Source organism: Lynx canadensis, chromosome B1 (assembly GCF_007474595.2).
Source record: "Lynx canadensis isolate LIC74 chromosome B1, mLynCan4.pri.v2, whole genome shotgun sequence".
NCBI classification, from domain to species: domain Eukaryota; kingdom Metazoa; phylum Chordata; class Mammalia; order Carnivora; family Felidae; genus Lynx; species Lynx canadensis.
Window position 1 is genome coordinate 204,270,649 of NC_044306.2, and position 17,077 is coordinate 204,287,725.

Sequence of the window (17,077 nt, forward strand, 5' to 3'; positions counted from 1 at the left end):
ATATAAAATGGTTTTAAGCATGTAACTGTTATGAATATGGTCTTTGTACATACAGGAAGTCCTCTTTGAAGTCTAGTAAGCAACGCAATGACGGTTTTGATTCTGCTTAGCTGGAAGAAGATAAACGTCTAAGCAGCCTCGGAACAAGTCAGGATGCCGGGGCGAGTTTAGCGCCACTGCTCCGTCATCTGGCACATGGCAATTCACACATTCAAATGTTTACAGAATACCTCAGGTCTCTGCATTTAAGCTCCATATGGCAAGAGAAAAAGAACTTGAATTTATTAGTAGCAGCAAATCAGACAGTTAAGAAAGACTTACGGCCCTGGAAATAGGTCTTCCTTACATTCTTTTTCACCTATCTTGAAACCACAAATCATCACCTACTGTGGTCAAATGACATGCTGATATCAAAGTATACTAACTTCTCTGGCTACAGTTTGCACCCCCTTTAAAATCCGAAAATTCCAGTAACCAGTCATTTAGTACAGGGTGCTAACAGTCTTTACAGCAATACCCAGATATCACCAGAGGGGAAGAAAAAACCCACAAATAGAACAGAAGCCGGAAAGGCTTTGAGTCAGACACTGTAAGTGGGATAGGCAACATTTGAAAACTGAGCGACTGAGGTGATTCCAAAGGTAGCCACTCAACACACCTCGCAAGCTCGTCACCAACACGGCCCTGCTGACCTGGGCACCCAGGCCAGGGGCAGCCCCCTCCGTCCACCCCACACCCGGCCACAGGGAGGCACCTGGTGCCAGGACAGCCACACCAGAGACTAGCCAGTGACCTAAAATAATAACCACAAAAAGTACTTGCCTTTTGCAGAATCCCCAACTTCCCATAACACAGAATGTGGTGATAACACTGAGTTGGCCTCCAGGATTGTTACTAAAACTGCTATGGTCCAAGAAATTCACAAGGCAGGGAGAGGAGGCACAGAAACTTTCACTGGAGGGCTAAGAGTCCGAAGGAAGAGGGAGGGGTGCCTCCCGGCAGGAGCTGCAGAAGAAAGGGAGCAGAGGTGTGGAGAGCAAGCTGAGGGGAGGCAGAGCAGAGACTTCCATGTGAAGCAGGTGCACAGGCGGGCAGCAGCAGGAGGCGGGGACACACCGGATATGTAGCCTTGACAGGGCACCCTGGCCAGGTGAGCAGGCGCCTGTCAAAGCATCTGGTCCCCGTGGGTCTCACAACGAGGGGAAGGGCACAGACCTCTTGCTGAAACTGCAAACATTTAAAGGCTACGACAACACTCAGCGCTGCAAACAGCACTGCAGAATGATGATGGTGTGAAGTCCTAACGACCTGTTTGAAAACCCACTGGCAGTTTGTTTCCAGAGGCTCCAAGCCGTCTACCTGGAGCTGTGCCCCTCGGCATGCTTACCCAGCACACGCCTCCTCGCCTAGGTGAGACCTCTGCTCACGCACCAGGCCCCGCCATCTGCTTGAGGACTCTGTTCTGTGGATTCTCCCCTCCATTCTTCGGATCATCAATCTTTCCTTCTTTCCTGCATCATTTCCATGAGGATACAAGCACACTGTTACCACTAGGCTGAAGACACAAAACACCCTCCTCGGGACCACACTTCCACCTCCAGCTGCTAGGAACCTCTTTTCCTTCCTTTTCAACTCTGTTGGAGCTGTGCACCCCAGCTCTTTCTAAGAGAAATTAAATGCAAGCCACAAATGTGAGCTATGCAGTAAATTAAAACACACACACACACACACACACACACACACACACACACACTAACAACAATGGTGAAAACAAGACAGCACTTCACACCTATCAGAAAGGCCAAAGTCCAAGGCACGTGGGTGAGCAAGTGGGGCAACAGGAACTCTCGTTCACGGCGGTGGGAGCGCAAATGGTGCGGTCACTTTGGAAGACAGTTTGGCAGCTTCTTACAAAACTAAACATGCTTTTACCATACGATCCAGCAATTATGCTCCTTGGTATATACCCAAAGGAGCTGAAAACTTTGATCCACCCCAAAAAAACTTGCATATGAATGTTTATAGCACTTTTATTCAAAATTTCAAAACTTGGAAGCCACCAAGATGTCCTTCAGAACGTGAATGGATAAACTACGATCCATCCAGACAGTGGAATATTACTCACACTCAAAAGAAATGAGCACCAAGCCAGGAAAAGACATGGAGGAACTTTAAATGCACATTACTAAGGGAAAGAAGCCAATTTGAAAAGGCTACATACTGTATGATTTCATGTACAGGACATTCTGGAAAAGGCAAAGCCACAGAGACAGTAAAAAAAAAAAAAAAAAAAAAGTGGTTGCCAGGGGTTGGCGGAGGAAGGGAGGTACAGGAGGAGCACAGAAGATTTTTTGGGGCAGTGAAACCACTCTGCATGATACCATAATAGGGATACCTAGCATTAGACATTTGTCCAAACCCAAAGAATGTACACCACCAAATGACCCAATGGAAACTATGGACTCTGAGCTAATGACGATGTATCAGTATAGGCTTACCAACTGTCACAAACGCCCCTCTGGTGGGGGATGCTGACCGTGTGGGAGCGTGCGTGCGTGCATGTGAAGACGGAGGAGGGGTACGTGGGAACTCCCTGTACTTCTTGCTCAATTTTTCTGTGAATCTAAAGTTGCTCCAAAAAATGAAGTCTATTAAACCCCCACTCCAAAAAAAAACCCCCACAGGTGAATTCTACTCACATCATATTTAACTCAATAACACCCACAATATTATATCAAAGGTAATCCATATAAACTATTAATGAGATATTTCGTACTCCTTTCTCGTACCAAGCCTTCAATATTCAGTGTGCACTTGCACACTTAGAGCACATCTCAGGTGTTCCACGGCCACACACAGCCAGGCACCTCGGACTAAAAGGTGCAGGGCCATGCTCACTCTCCAACCTGCCAGTAAGGCTCTTGCTCGCCACCAATCCTCCAGCATCACACTGGACTCCACCGACATAAGGCACAGGGGTTCACTCTCTCCTATTGCATGGTCTTTCTTCCACTGGCCTGCTGGTCATCACACCCTCCTGATGCTTCTGAGAACCCACTCCAGCCCCAGATGTCGTGACTCTAGGCAAAGATGGCTCCACACATTCCTCCAGACCAGGACTCCTAACCTTAGGGTCAATTCCCAGCCACCTTCTCTGCTCTGTGTTCAGTTTGTGCCTCAGGCTTCTAGCAGGTTCCTCTTTTCAGAGAAGAGATCTTCTTTCTTTCCTGGTAGCTTTCAGGGAAGAGGTGTAGAATCAAATGCCTTGGCCTCAAGTCCTGGATGGCCCTATAAATGGGGACAGGGACTGAGAAGTGGGGAAGCCAGGCTTCAGTGACAGAGGACGAAGTGCAGAAAGACTGGGCCGAATAACACCCACTTCCAGTTAGCCCCTAACTGCGTCTCAAGAAGCATGTGTCACTTGTATCATGAGAAAAGCAAACTTTCCTAGAAAGACTTCTGGAAGCTGAACGGGTAGGCCAGCTGGTGGTGAGAAGGGGCCCTCACGTTCAGTGCTCGCAAGGCATTCGGGTCTGGCCATCTCTGTCCTTGCTCAGTCAGGATCACAGACGCCATCTCCTCTGCTGCCTAGGTGGCCTGCCAAACTGCTGACCACACCACTGGGCACTGGTGCACCGGAGGAGGGGCCAGCAGAGAGAGCCCGGTGCCCAGGTGACGGCATTCCACCCACATGTGACAGACCCCGACCTGAGGCTAAGGCCCTTCCCTCCTGCCAGCGCAACCCCAGCCCATGTGGATCCCAAACCGGCACAGGACCAGCATCCTCCATTGCTGATAGGGACACACAGACTATCTATCTGCTGCTCCAAGGCTCTGGTAACACACTTCAACAATTTTGCCAAGAGACAAAAACTGGTAACAGAAATCAGTTAAGGAATGGGAAACTGACATACCCAGAAGCAAGAAGACTCAGGTACCTTCATTTGATGTCTCAAGTACAGAAAATTTTGCATTTATAGTGAAAGGCATTTAACCACATTATCAGAAATTCTAGGGGCGCCTGGGTGGCGCAGTCGGTTGGGCGTCCGACTTCAGCCAGGTCACGATCTCGCGGTCCGTGAGTTCGAGCCCCGCGTCGGGCTCTGGGCTGATGGCTCAGAGCCTGGAGCCTGTTTCCGGTTCTGTGTCTCCCTCTCTCTCTGCCCCTCCCCCGTTCGTGCTCTGTCTCTCTCTGTCCCAAAAATAAATAAACGTTGAAAAAAACAATTTAAAAAAAAAAAAAAGAAATTCTAAAAATGTTCTCTATTTCATCTTCAGTAATTTAATAACTAGAATCTCATATTTTGATGAAAAACAAAGTCTGTATATTCTTTTTTTTTTTAATGTTTATTTATTTTTGAGAGAGAGAGTGAGTGAGTGCGCGCACAAGCCAGGGAGGGGCAGTGAGAGGGAGACACAGAATCTGAAGCAGATTCCAGGCTTTGCACGGGGCTCGAACCCACAAACTGGGAGATCATGATCTGAGCTGAACTCAGATGCTTAACCCACTGAGCCACCCAGGCACCTCTGTATAGTCTTTAAATATGTGTATAAGCATTTTTTCTGGCATTAAATAGGAGATACATGTGATTATGTATAAAATCATATCTGTGAGATACAATGGTCAGCACCATATATAAAATAAATGGCTGAACAAAAACAGACTCCAAAGAGCTTTTGAAATCGGTATTTTTAACGCTGACAATCACACCTCAATTCCAAACAGTAGCTTAATTCAAAAACAGCACAGTCTTCACCTCACACACGCTACAATGGCTTTGCTCGAAAAGACAACAAACAACAGGTGTTGGCGAGGTGTGGGACCCCGGGCACTGTTGGTGGGAACTGTAAACAGGTGCAGCTGCTGTGGAAAACAGGCCGGGGGTCCCTCACAAAATCAGAAACAGAGCTACCACGTGACCTAGCAATTCCACTTCCGGGCACATATCCAAAGAAAACGGAAACACTAGCTCAAAACCATGTCTGCACCTCCACATTCACTACAGTAGCAGCTACAAGAGCCAAGGCATGGAAGCAGCCCAAGGGTCCATTAATGGAAGAACGGAGAAAACACAATGGAGCACTACTCAGCCATAAAAAAGAACAAAATCTCAACACCAACGGATCTCGAGGGCACTATGCTAAGGTGAAGTAAGTCAGAAAAGGACAAATCCCATATTGTTTCACTTACATGCTGAATCTAAAAAACGACAATGAAAAGAACAAATACTGAGCTCAGACAAAACAGACTGGCAATGCCAGCGGCAGGGCTGGAGGAGGAGAGAAATGGGTGAAGGGGGTCAAAAGGTGCAAGCTCCCAGTTATAAGATAAGCAAGTCCCAGGGACATCATTGTGTACGTCATGACACCTACAGTTAACAATACTGTACTGCATATTTGAAAGTTGCTCAGAGAACAGATCTGAACAATTCTCATCGTAAGAAAAAGTCTGCAACCGGGTGTGGTGACAGATACCAGACTTACTGTGGTGATCACGTGTGTACAAACACTGCCTTATTATGTTGTACACCTGCAACTAATATAATGTTGTATATCATACCTCAATAAAAAAATTTTTTTTTTTTAAGAGCAAAGTCAAAAGCAATTTAGACAGCTTTGAGCTGATCCCTAAACTAACACAAGATCCAGCTTGGTAGCCACTGTCAAAATGTGGCTACAGAGCACTTGAAATGTGATTAGTCAAACTGAGATGTGGCAAAGTATAAAATCCACACCAGACTTCAAAGACTTGTATGAAAAAAGGAATGCAAATATTTCAGTAATAATTTTTGTATTGATTCCATGCTGAAATAATATTGTCGCTGGTTACTTAAGGTTAAGTAAAATATACCAGGTAAAATTGATTATATTTGTTTCTTTTTACCTTTATAAGATGGTTACTAAAAAATATATATTTTTAAGTAGGCTGCACGCCCAGCACGGAACCCAACGCAGAGCTCGAATTTGCAACCTTGCGATCAAGACCTAAGCTGAGATCAAGAGTCAGATGCTTAACTGACCGAGCCACCTAGGTACCCCCTTTTATTTTAAGTAATTTCTACACCCTACATGGGGCTCAAACTGAGATGATGGGTCACAAGCTCTGGCCAGGTACCCCCTCAGTACACTTTCAAGACATTATTATGGAAATATCCCAATACATATAAAAGATGAAAGAATAGTATAATGAACTCTTCATGTACCCATCACTCAGCTTCAACAATTATGTTTCATCTACTCTTTCCACCTCCCCACTTTTTTTTTTTTGAGAGAGAGAGTGGGGGAGGGGCAGAGGAGAGTGAAGGAGTAAGAGGGAGGGAGGGAGGGAGAGAGAGAGACAGAGACAGAGAGAGTATCTCAAGCAGGCTCCAAACTCAGTGCTGAGACTGACACGGGGCAGAATCCCACAACCCTGGGATCATGACCTGAGCTGAGATCAAGAGTCAGACGCTTAACCCACTGAGGCCCCCCACCCCCCCCACCCCCCGCCCCGCGCCCCTGGTTACTAACAATTTTACAATTACATGTGGCTTACATTCCATTTCTCTTGAGCAGTACTGGGCTGGAAAGTCACTATTTCTCCCTTTTCCCATCTTCTATGAACTAATAATAAAGAATAAATATCCAGCCCTAAGCAGAAAGAAATGAAGTCACAGGGAATAATTTACAAACAGGAAAAAGAACAGCTAGAAAATGAGAATTTGACTACAGCTGACAATAGCTCTAAATACCTTAATCCTTTTAAACTCCCAAGTTTTTTAACACAGAAATTTAAAACTTCTGTAAAGCATAAAGTTGTTTTTTTTTTTTTAATACCAACTTAGACAAAATATCTGTAATACAGAGGCAATAGGCTAATTTCCTCAATATGTGCAGGAGCTTCTAATCATCCCAACAGCCTTATATGGTGAGTCCAATTACCATCCTCACTTTACTGAAAAGAAAATTAAAGTGCTGAGTTTGAGAAAACTTGTTCACGCTGGCTGGTAAGTCTCAGAAGGAGGATTCGACGTAGGTGAGCTGGCTCCAGACACTGGAAGATGTGCTGGAGTCCCTTCCTGGGCAAGGCAGCTTCTCAGATGAAGGCACCCTTCCCAAAATACAGCTGTATGAGTCCTAGGGCTCACATCGCTGGGGCATGGGCACACCAGCCAGCTAAGGGAGGTGGAGTATAGGTGGGGCATCAAAATCAAAATACATGTGCATTAGCAGAGACCAACAAAGCCAAAAACTGCTTCTCAGACGAGCAAAAAAATGGACAGATAATGTCGAGACTCAAGAGGAAGGAGAACGTACAAAACACCAAGGTCAAAATGAAAACATCGTTACATCAAACTCACTTAAAATAGCAATAACAATAAATAAGTATCAACATATTTAGGTCAAACTTTTGGTGAAAGTTTGATGAAATGTTCAAAGAATTCCTAGAAAGTACAATTTACCAAAACAGATAGATAGAAACTGGAGCAGTACTTTAATTAGTAAATAAACTCGACCAGATGGAAGTCCAAGCTGAGATGGCTTCTAGCAAAATTTAATAAGAAATAAGTGTAGGGGCCTGGGGGGCTCAGGCAGTTAAGCCTCCTACTTCAGCTCAGGTCATGATCTCGTGGTCCGTGAGTTTGAGCCCCACGTCGGGCTCTGTGCTGACAGCTCGAAGCCTGGAGCCTGCTTCGGATTCTGTGTGTGTGTCTCTCTCTCTGCCCCCTCCCCCACTCACGCTCTGTCTCTTTCTCCTTCAAAAATAAATAAACATCCCAAAAACAAAATGTTTAAGAAATAAGTCTAATTTTATTTTATTTTTTTAATTTTTTTTAATGTTTATTATTTTTGAGAGAGACAGAGAGCAAGCAGGGAAGGGGCAGAGAGAGAGGGAGACACAGAATCTGAAGCAGGCTCCAGGCTCTGAGCTGTCAGCACAGAGCCCAACGCGGGGCTGGAACTCACAGACCACAAGATCATGACCTGAGCCAAAGTCGGCCGCCAACCGACTGAGCCACCCAGGCGCCCCGTAATAAGTCTAATTTTAGACAAACTCTTCCAGATAACAGAAAAAGGTACACACCAAAAATTAACCATAATCTACATCCTGAAATCCAACAGATGAAAGAAAATTCCAAGTTACTCTCATTCATGAAAATAAATGCAAAAAAATTGTAAATTATTGTATGAGCAAACTGAATCTGGCAATAGACAGAAAAGGACACTACTATGGCAAAGTGGGTTTTTACCCAAGAATTCATAGTTCAACACTGAGCTGATTTTCTAATTTATCACATTACAGAACAAGACACAAGTACCATGTAATTAAACAGATACTAGAAAAGGCTTTTGATAAAACTGAACATCCATTCATTAATAAAAACATTCCTAATTAACCAGGAATACAAGGTAACTTTCTTAAAATGATAAATAAAGGCTATCTTAAAAAAAAAAAATCTATTAACAAAAAACGTAAAAACAAAACAGTGCAAGTTTTCCCTTTGGAATCAGGAATGAGATCGAAGGTACCTGCAACCATCATTTCTATTCAACTTTATCCTAGAGATCCCAGCCACAACAGTCAGGAAAGAAAAATAAAAGGACTGATGATTAGAAAAGAGAACAAGAAGTGTCACTATTTGCAGATGATATAATTGTACATACAGAAAACCCAAAAGGATGTAAAAATAAATAAGAATATCTTACAAATGTTGATAAATAACAAAAGATTTTAAATTATATTCCCATATACCAACAACAAATACTTTTTTAAAAAATTTAAGTTACCACTTATAACATCTACCAAAAAAGAAAAAAAACCACCAGGTGCTACACTCATGGAAACTGGCCATTATGGCCGGTGTGAACCAGTGCTGCTGGTACAGAGGGACATAATAAGCAAGGGCAGCATGAGTCAGTGGAGCCAGGGCTGTGGAACGTGGCTGGCAGTTGGAGACTAATTACAAACACAAGGACTGAGAAATAAGGAAATATACTGAAGATAATGCAGCGAGGTTTCTCAGTGTAGGATTAGAGAGGCACAAATACGCAATGGAAGAAGGCCATAGTAAACTCCAAATGCTGGACCAGAACTGAAAAGATCTGGTGCAAACTCCTGGTTTTAATAGATCACAAAACCTGATACAGGTGGATGAGTCTACACACGCATACATTTACTTCCTATCTCTGTTGGCTGTGAGAACATCTAGCACCCAAATTTTGATTTGTAAATACCACGGTCTATTAACAGAAACCAAGGCTTCTTAGAATAATGGCTGATTTCAGGGTTGTGGCAGAAAAAAACTCAACATAAGAACGGAACTTCTGGTACTATAAAGAAACACTCAAAGAACAATGAAGATATGTCTAAAGGATTCAGCAGCCAGCATATAATCTATTAAAACCAGGAGTTTCCACCAAATCTGGCTATATTTGATATAATGCGTAAAACAGAAACCCGTAAGTTCATATTTATATAGGAGGTACACAGATAACGAGAAAGGAGAGCCCAAGCTTACTGCAGACTGTCAATAAACGCTAAAGGAATGACAACATTAAAAGGTCACCATTTGGCTCCCACAGATTTACTGGACTCAACTAAGAATCACCAATAGATGCTAAAACCAGGGGGAGAAGGTCTGATGAGAAACAGGACATTTACAACAACTTCAAACTATTTCCCTACAAAAGACATTACCTAATCATTACTAGTAAATACAAGATTCTTATTAACTTTATAGTGAACAAACCAATCAGATAACAGCTTAACCATTAGGTGGGAGTTATTGCCACCCATAATGGAACAAATCAACACCACAAACTCCTGAGATGATGTGCTACAAAGAACACAACATCACTTGTATGAAATTCCTGCTCAAATGCAAAATCTGAGTCTAATCAGGGGGAAACCTCAGATACACCCAAGTTAAGGGTCATTCTACCAAGTGTGCAGTCTCTCATAAAAATGTCAAGGTCAGAGTGCCTGGCTGGCTCAGTTGGTAGAGCATGTGACTCTTGATCTTGGGGCTGTAAGTTTGAGCCCCACATTGGATATAGAGATTACTCAAAGATAAAATCTTTTTGTTGTTGTTGTTCTTGTTGATTTATCTTTGAGTGAGAGACAAAGCGTGAACAGGGGAGGGGCAGAGAGGGAGGGAGACATAGAATCTGAGTTCTGTGCTGAGCTGTCAGCACAGAGCCGGACACGGGGCTTGAACCCATGAACCATGAGATCATGACCTGAGCTGAAGTCGGACACTCAACCGACTGAGCCATCCAGGTGCCCCAAAAAATAAAATCTTGAAAAAAAAAAAAAAAAAGTCAAGGTCATGAAAGACAAAAGACTGAGAAATTCCAAATATGGCAACCAAATGCAGTGAGTGATCTCGAAACTTATTCTGGACCATAAAGGAACAGGGAGGAAAGTTCTTTCGTTTGTTTTTGCTATTAGGAACACTCTGGGGTGGGGGGAGGCAGAGTGCCTGAGTGGCTCAGTTGATTAAGCATCCAACTCTTGCTTTCAGCTCAGGTCATGATCTCACAGTTCCTGAGATCAAGCCCTGTGTCGGGCTCTCTACTGACAGCATGGAGCCTCCTTGGGACTCTTTCTCTTTCCCTTTTCTTTTCTTTTCTTTTCTTTTCTTTTCTTTTCTTTTCTTTCTTTCTGTCTCTCTCTCTCTCTCTCTCCCTCCCTCCCTCCCTCTCTCTCTCTGCATCCCCCACCCCAAATAAATAAACATTAAAATTAAAAAAAAAAAAAAGAACATTTGGGGGACAAATGGTGAAATTTGAAAGAACCTGTGGGTGAGATGTTAATACTGTAACAATGCTAATTTTCTGATTTGACAGGTATACAATTTATATGGAGAAGAATGTTCCTGTTTTTAGAAAAATACACATTCATACTAGAGGTAATGGACACTATGTTTATAATTTTTCTTCAAGGGAGCCCAGAGAAAAATCGTAAAACATATACATGTGTGTCTAGAGAGAAGAAGGGGAAGAGAGAGGAAGGGAGAGATGTAATGATAAGGCAAATGTAATAAAATGCCAAAAGTTGGGGAATCCGGGCCAAGAGGATATAGAAATTTGGTAATATTTTTGTACCTTTCTATAAATTTGAAATTGTTTCTAAGTTAAGTGATTTTAAAACTTCTTAAATGCCAAAGAATAAATCAAAAGCTAGAGGGAAACCATGCAGAGAAAACTATACCTAAAAGAGAAGACTATAAATCTTTATTGACAAAAGTAAAGACACCCAAAGTAAACAGAAATCACACACTTACAGATGAAAACTCAAAGTTAGAGAAAACTATACATTTTTATTGAGAAAAGTACAGATACTCAAATAAATGGAGAAAAATATCAGCTTCAAAGATGAAAAACTCGAGGTGACAATGTCATCATTCCTCAGACTGATCTATATATTCAATGGAATTTGAACCAAAATTCAAACAAATCTGTATATGGAAACTGAGAGTCTAGAATTTACATAAAAAGACAAGGGAGCCAAGAATAACCAAAACAAGGAGGACTACCAGGACTTATTAAAACGCTGTACTGGGCGCCAGGGGGGGCGGGGGGGGGGGTGCAGTCAGTTAAATGTCCAGGTCTTGAATTCAGCTCAGGTCATGATCTCATGGTTCATGGGATTGAGCCTATGTCGGGCTCTTTGCTGACAGTGTGGATGGAGCCTGCTTGGGATTCTCTCTCTCTCTCTCCCTCCCTCCCTCCCTCCCTCCCTCTCTCTCTCTGCCCCGCCCCTGCTCATGCTGTCTCTCTCAAAAATAAACATTAAAAAAAAAAAAATAGCTGCACTAACTGAGGGAGAATGGTATTGATCCAAGGATAGACAAATAGACAAAGAACACAGAACCAAGATATTTATAGACTCTAAATTTATAACAGAAATGGCATTCCATAGCACTGTGGAAAGAACATTCTTTTTAACTAATAGTATTACGACAACTATGTATCCAAATGAAGGAAAAATAAAATATAATCCCTACATCACATGATATACAAAAATCAATTTCAAATTATAGACCTAAATGTGAAAGATAACATTGGTATCTTCATGATCTCCAGTGAAGGAAAACATTTTAAAGCAAGACATCAAAAGAACTACAGCATAAAGGAGTGAACAGATCTAACTATTTAAAAACAAACTTCCAGGAGTGCCTGGGTGGCTCAGTCGGTTGAGCCTCCGACTTCGGCTCAGGTCATGATCTCGCGGTTCATGGGTTTGAGCCCTGCATTGGGTGCTGTGCTGAGCCTGCTCGGAGCCTAGAGCCTGCTTCGGGTTCTATGTCTCCCTCTCTCTCTACCCCCTTGCCCACTCACACTCTTGTCTCTCTCTCTCTCTCTCTCAAAAATAAACATTAAAAAAATTTTTTTAAATAAACTTCTAGACAAAAGACAGCATTAAGAAAGAAAAAAAACTAAGAAAAAGATCTAAAACTCAATAGAAAAAAAATGAGCAAAAGACTTGAACAGGCTTTCACAAAAAAAGGATATCCAAATGGTCAATTAACATATAGTCAAAGAATGTAAATTAAAATCACAGTAAAATACCAAGCAGAGTAGCTAAAATAAAAAAAAAACTGTGTTGGGGCACCTGGGTGGCTCAGTAGGTTGAGCGTCCAACTTCGGCTTAGGTCATGATCTCACAGTCCGTGGGTTCAGGCCCCGCGTCGGGCTCTGTGCTGACAGCTCAGAGCCTGGAGCCTTCAGACTGTGTGTCTCCCTCTCTCTCTAACACTCCCCCATTCATCCTCTGTCTCAAAAATAAATAAACGTTAAAAAAAATTAAAAAGAAAAAAAAACAACTGTGACCATTTAGGCAAAAAAACAAAACCACGGGAACTCTGGTGCACTGCTGGTAGAGTGGAAACAGGTATAACCATGTTGGGGAACACACACTATATTTTAAGACTTCAAAAACACAATATATTATGACCAAGTAGTTTCTCTTCTAAATACGTATCTTTCCTGATACCCTGTTTTGTAGGCACCAAGATACCTGTACAAGATTATTCATACCAGCTCCAAACTGGAAATAGCCCAGATACCCACCAACTATAGAATGGATAAATGTATTGTAGTCTATTCGTATAGTGAAACACTACTCAGCAATAAAATGATCAAATTGTAGCTCAGTTCAAAAGAAATCTTAAAAATATTATTGCATGAAAAAAGCCATATACCAAAGACTGTAGGTAGTTTGCTTCCATTTATGTAATATTCAAAAACAGGCAAAACTATACTGTTTAGGTATGTATGCTTAGTGGTTACCTACAAAGGGAAAGAAAGGGAACTGTAACCAACCTTTAGTGGGCTTTTAGAGTCACCAGAATGTTCTATTTATCTGACTGGTACTCATACTAGGGGTCAAATTCAAATAATTTACAGAGCTATACATTCATTTTATGCTCTTTTACAGCATTTAACAATAAAAAATTTTAACATTTAACAAATAAAAATTTTCTTTTTGAAAAAAAGAAATAAATGTTTGACAAAAGAACAAGGTAATTCAGTTGGTGAGGATGAGGCTTCTCAGTAAATGATACACAACTGGAAATCCATAGGAAAACACCTCCAACCTTACCTAACACCACTGCAAAAATTAATGTGAAATGAATAACAGACCTATACATAAAAGCTAAATTATAGGGGCACTGGCTGGCTCAGCCAGTGGAGCGTGCGACTCTTGATCTCAGGGTCATGAGTTCAAGTCTCTCCTTGGGTACAGAGATTACTTAAAAATAAAATCTTTAAAAACACAAAAAGCTAAAATTATAAAACTTTAATATGAAAACAAAGTAAAAAAATCTTCCCAACCTTAGAGTAGACAAAAGATTTCAACCTTGGGGTAGACAGATTTCTTAGGATCCTGAAAAGCACTAATGATAAAAGGAAAAAAAATGATGAACTGGACTTCATCAAGCTTTATAAAACTTCTTTCCGTTCCTCAAGACAGAGGAAGGTTGCTTCCGGCTTCTGCCCCAGGATGGACTGCTCCCACACTTAACAATGAAAACCAACTAATTTCAAGTCCATGACTTTTTTTGAAGCTACCAGGGAACTGAGGTCACAGAGCAAATTGGCCCAAACTCCGAGTGCCTTCAAGGAAACAGCATACACACTCACCTGAGGTGGATGCAATGCGGCACTGATAAGAAGACTGTTATGAACAGATGACAAATTGTGAAGACTGCAAACTGTCAGGACAACTCCTGGGGTCACAGAAATTGGGGAAGTCTGTATCCCTTTGCAACCTGTCTACGAAACCCACGGGATGGTCACTGAAAAGACGTGAAAGAGCCCTAAGAAGCACTGATGGCAGTACAGAACTGGGCAGGAGAGCAGCAGCAAGTGGGAGGGGCAAGAAATTTCACCCAGGTCCTTCCCTTCCATCTCCACGAAGGAACAAAAGCCTTAATCTGTACAGGGGAGGGCTGTGGTGAACACTCATTACAACTTGGGGAAGGGAATGGGGGGGGTGGCATTTACTCCTGGAGAAGGGGCAGGATTGCACAATGAGCCCATAACCTGAGCCAAGGAAGAAGGGACAGAAGAACCAAGAGGGCCACTCCCCAAGACTCAGGGTTGCCATACATGCCTACCGCGGAGTCTTACTCAGAATAATGAAGACAGCACCACACTACCACCAAACATGATTAAATAAAAAAGCTTCAAATAACAGCCAACTGAAGACTACTACTAGGACGGACGGAGAGGAATAAGGGTGTGCAAAGATACACTTTGTGAAGTACTACAAATAGGGAAGACTTAAAACTCAGAATTACAGAGTTCTGGTAACCCACCTTCACACTAAACATAAGCCCTTGCTACAGAACTTTGACAGCTGTGGTGCACTGACAATAACCAAAGCAACAATAAATCCTAAACCTAGGTCTACTTTTAATGAGAGTAATACAAACTACAGCACTAAAGACCGAGTAGAAAGAAAGCTGTGTCCATTTCCAGGCATAAAAATGATTTACTTCAGTTTCTACTGTCCTATACAGTATGTCTGGCTTTGAAAAACAATTGTAAAGCATATAAAAGGCATGGGGGAAAAACAACCCACACTCCCAAGAGACAGAGCAATCATCAAAACAAGATTCAGACATGAAGCAGGTGTTGGAACTATCTAACAGGGAATTTGAAATAACTATATATAATTAATATATTAAAGACTATTAACAGAAAAAGTGGACAACATCAGAAAGGTAGTTTCAGCAGGGAAATGAACACTACAGAATCAGTGAGCTTGAAGACAGATCAACTCACCCAAACTAAAACACAAAAAGAAAAGGTGGGCGGTGGGGGGAACAAACAAGAAGTGTGACACAATAGGAAACATTCTCATTTATAGGTAATCAGAATCCTAGCAAGAGGTGAACAGAGCAGAAGAAATTACGGTTGAGAACTTTCCAAAATTAATGACACACCAAACCACAGATCCAAGAAGCACAGAGAATATCAATTAGGCTAAAAAAAACCAAAAAAACAAAAAAACAAACAAAAAAAAAAAAACCTGCCTCATTATATCACTTCCAAAATGCTACAAACGAAAAAGAGAAAATCTTGAAGGCAGCCAGAGATAAGAGACATTAGACACAGAAGAACAAAAACAAGAATTACAGCAGGGTTCCTGGCGGTCGGGGGGGGGGGGGGGGGAGGATGGGGACATGAAACCCAGAAGACGGTGATTTTTTTTTTTTTTTTTTAGAGTACTGAAAGGGAAAAGCAACAACCACCACCTATTAAGTCAAAATTCTATACCCAGCAAAGATATTTTTCTAAAAATAATGGAGAGGGGCGCCTGGGTGGCGCAGTCGGTTAAGCGTCCGACTTCAGCCAGGTCACGATCTCGCGGTCCGTGAGTTCGAGCCCCGCGTCGGGCTCTGGGCTGATGGCTCAGAGCCTGGAGCCTGTTTCCGATTCTGTGCCTCCCTCTCTCTCTGCCCCTCCCCCGTTCATGCTCTGTCTCTCTCTGTCCCGAAAATAAATAAACGTTGAAAAAAAAAAAAATTAAAAAAAAAAAAAATAATGGAGAAAGATTTTCTCAGACACAAATACTGAAGAAAATTCATTGCCAGGAGACTTAACCTACAAGAAATGTAAGATATTTCAGGCAGAAAGAATCTGAGTAATACTGAAACTTGGATCTACAAAAAGAAATGAAGAGCCCTAAAAACATAATGCAAGTAAAATAAAATCAGTCTTTTCTGTTTTTTCAAGAACTGCACTAAAAGATAACTTTCAAAAGCAAAAATAGTGAGTACTGTGTGTTAATAGCACATATAAATGCAAAATAAATAACATCAGAGAATTGGGAATACACTATGTAAAGGCCCTTTGGCAGGCACACCTTAGAGAGACTGTGGGTTCAACTCCAGACCACTGCAAACAGAGCCACTCAAATGAATTTCTTTTTCCCAGTGCACTAGTATGCTGTAGCCTATTAGTGTGCAATAGCAGAAAAATTATGTACATACTTGAACTCTGTATCTTGTTTTAAAATTACTATAAATACAGTATCTATTAAAAATGCTAACCATCATCCGAGCTTTCAGCGAGCCGCAACCTTTTTGCTGCTGGAGGGTCTTGCCTTGACGCAGACTGCTGCTGACTGATCAGGGTCCTGGTTGCTGAAGGTTGGGGTGTCTGTGGCAGTTTCTCAAAACAAGAGAATGAATTTGCCGCCTCTTCCTTTCCCAAATGATTTCTCTGTGGCACGTGATGCTGTCTGACAGCATTCTACCCACAGTACAACTTCTTCCAAAACTGGAGTCAGTCCCTTCAAACCCTGCCGCTCTTTATGAACTACGTTTATGCCATATTCTAAAGCCTTGTTGTCATTCCAACCATCTTCGCGGCATCTTCACCAGGAGCAGAGTCCATCTCAAGAAACCACTTTCTTTGCTCCTCCGTAGGAAGCGCTCCTCATCCGTTCAAGTTTGATCCTGAGATCGCAGCCATTCAGCCCCTGATCATAGTTCTCTTGCTGTTTCCACCCCATCTGCAGTGACTTCTCCACGGAGTCTTGAACCTGTCAAAGTCCCGCATGAGGGCTGGAACCCACGTC

At 42.2% G+C, this 17,077-nt stretch overlaps 1 protein-coding gene across 5 annotated transcripts in view; it reads right to left on the reverse strand.

Annotated features, from left to right (window-relative positions):
• Positions 1-17,077, reverse strand: part of FAM193A (family with sequence similarity 193 member A) — a 164,698-nt gene that overhangs the window by 105,921 nt on the left and 41,700 nt on the right. For 2 of the 5 annotated variants that reach the window (XM_030314350.1, XM_030314347.1), the window contains exons 1-2: positions 3,128-3,284; positions 1,388-1,511 (exon numbers count right to left, since the gene is read on the reverse strand). The exons of 2 other annotated variants lie outside the window; for them this stretch is intronic. The gene's annotated coding sequence lies outside the window, so the exon portion shown is untranslated. Of the gene's footprint in view, positions 1-1,387; positions 1,574-3,127; positions 3,285-17,077 lie in introns of those variants that run through there. One more of the 5 variants, XM_030314348.1, reaches the window with a different exon arrangement.